Source organism: Limulus polyphemus, unplaced genomic scaffold, assembly GCF_000517525.1.
Source record: "Limulus polyphemus unplaced genomic scaffold, Limulus_polyphemus-2.1.2 Scaffold9664, whole genome shotgun sequence".
NCBI classification, from domain to species: Eukaryota; Metazoa; Arthropoda; class Merostomata; order Xiphosura; family Limulidae; genus Limulus; species Limulus polyphemus.
The window spans coordinates 3,011-5,933 of record NW_013675274.1 but is presented as its reverse complement, the minus strand read 5'-3'; positions in this window follow the sequence as shown (position 1 = coordinate 5,933).

Sequence of the window (2,923 nt, the reverse complement as noted above, 5' to 3'; positions counted from 1 at the left end):
CCCAGTTTGGAAAACACTGCCTATAATGTATTTAGTAAACAACAGTCACATCTTTGTGATCTTTATAACAAAAGTAGAAACACAAATTTCTAGAGAAGATATTAGGCGAATGATAGCATATGACGACATAGAGGAAACTTGACACTTTTGTAATTCATGTTTTTACTAATATGTTGTATCTATAAGCATTGCATGGGTTACTTTACAGAATTGTAGATTTCGGATCTCTATTTCAATATACAAAGGTTGATACATTATATTAAAAATATTTATGAGCTTCGTCACGTTGTTACATTTTATGTCACCACGTTCAGTCATGCTCTATCGGGTGTTTGAAGTATGTGACGGTTGAACGGATATGACGTGGAAGTGACTTGTGTGCTTGTGACTGGTGTCTTTTTTTTTCCAAATAGAGATCCTTCTTAATTGTGTTTCGTACTGTTGCCCGGGACATATGGACGGCTTTTGCCACTGATATTTGTGTTCGTGGATTCTTACCTGTTATAAGACCACATTTTGCTTACCACGGCTGGGGTATGATCTGTTGCAGGTCTGATTCTGGATAGTCCTGATAATTCAAGTTGATCCATATTTCTTTTTGTTTTTCATTGTTGTTATATATAAGAGATATCCCCGTCTTGGAAATTGTAAGTCCCCGATCTGAACACATCTTTATGATATTAATATCTAATAATATTTAGTTTAATAAATGATATATATATTAATTGTCTGAAGACTAGGAGCTGAATTTTTAGGATTGAGCATTATTGTATGTTTCTCTTTATTTCATTATTTCTGGCATTTCAATGTGTTTGATGACTCCCGTATGTGTCAGTGTGTTTGATGGCTCCTGTATGTGTCAATGTGTTTGATAGCTCCTGAATGTTTCAATATGTTTGATGAATCCTGTATGTGTCAATGTGTTTGATGGCTCCCGAATGTTTCAATATTTTTGATGAATCCTGAATGTGTCAATGTGTTTGATGACTCCTGGATGTTTCGATGTGTTTGATGACTCCTGTATATGTCAATGTGTTTGATGGCTCCTGTATGTGTCAGTATGTTTGATGACTCCTGCATGTGTTGATGTGTTTATGGCTTCTGAACGTTTTTCTGTGTTTATGGCTTCTGAACGTTTTTCTGTGTTTGATGACTCCTGCATGTGTCAGTGTGTTTAATGGCTCCTGAATGTTTCAATATGTTTGATGAATCCTGTATATGTCAATGTGTTTGATGGCTCCTGAATGTTTCAATATGTTTGATGAATCCTGAATGTGTCAATGTGTTTGATGAATCCTGAATGTGTCAATGTGTTTGATGACTCCTGTATGTGTCAGTGTGTTTGATGACTCCTGGATGTGTCGATGTGTTTGATGACTCCTGTATATGTCAATCTGTTTGATGGCTCCTATATGTGTCAGTATGTTTGATGACTCATGTATGTGTCGATGTGTTTGATGACTCCTGTATGTATCAGTGTGTTTGATGACTCCTGCATGTGTCGATGTGTTTGATGACTCCTGCATGTGTTGATGGGTTTGATTGCTCCTGTATGTGTCGATGTGTTTGATGACTCCTGCATGTGTTGATGGGTTTGATTGCTCCTGTATGTGTCGATGTGTTTGATGACTCCTGCATGTGTTGATGGGTTTGATTGCTCCTGTATGTGTCGATATGTTTATGGCTTCTGAACGTTTTTCTGTGTTTGATGACTCCTGCATGTGTCGATGGGTTTGATTGCTCCAGCATGTGTCGATGTGTTTATGGCTTCTGAACGTTTTTCTGTGTTTGATGACTCCTGCATGTGTCGATGGGTTTGATTTCTCCTGTATGTGTCGATGTGTTTATGGCTTCTGAACGTTTTTCTGTGTTTGGTAGCTTCTTAATGTTTTTAAGTCCGTGGTGAGTCCATAATGTATTTAAATAAGTAGAAATGGTTTGATCTAATGAATTGTATTTAATTTGTTAATTTTTTATAAAATAGTGTGTTTTTTTTTCGTCGGAAAATATATATTACTATTTGAAGTAAATTTGTAGATTGGCTAATAACAACTTATAAAGTGGTTAATAATGACTTATCATTATTAGCCACTCTACAAGTCATTATTAACCACTTTATAAGTCATTATTAACCACTCTATAAGTCATTGTTAGCCACTCTACAAGTCATTATTAACCATTTCATAAGTCATTATTAGCCACTCTACAAGTCATTATTAACCACTTTATAAGTCATTATTAACCACTCTATAAGTCATTATTAGCCACTCTACAAGTCATGATTAACCACTTTATAAGTCATTATTAACCACTCTATAAATCAATATTAGCCACTCTTTAAGTCATTATTAGCCACTCTATAAGTCATTATTAGCCACTCTATAAGTCATTATTAACCACTCTATAAGTTATTATTAGCCACTCTATAAGTTATTATTAGCCACTCTATAAGTCATTATTAACCACTCTATATATTATTATTAGCCACTCTATAAGTCATTATTAACCACTTTATAAGTCATTATTAGCCACTCTACAAGTCATTATTAACCACTCTATAAGTCATTATTAGCCACTCTGTAAGTTGTTATTAGCCACTCTACAAGTCATTATTAACCACTCCAATAATGACTTGTAGAGTAGCTAATAATGACTTATAAAGTGGTTAATAATGACTTGTAGAGTGGTTAATAATGATTTATAGAGTGGCTAATAATGACTTATAGAGTGGTTAATAATGACTTATAGAGTGGCTAATAATGACTTATAGAGTGGCTAATAATGACTTATAGAGTGGTTAATAATGACTTATAGAGTGGCTAATAATGACTTATAGAGTGGCTAATAATGATTTATAAAAAGGTTAATAATGACTTATAGAGTGGCTAATAATGACTTGTAGAGTGGCTAATAATGGTTTATA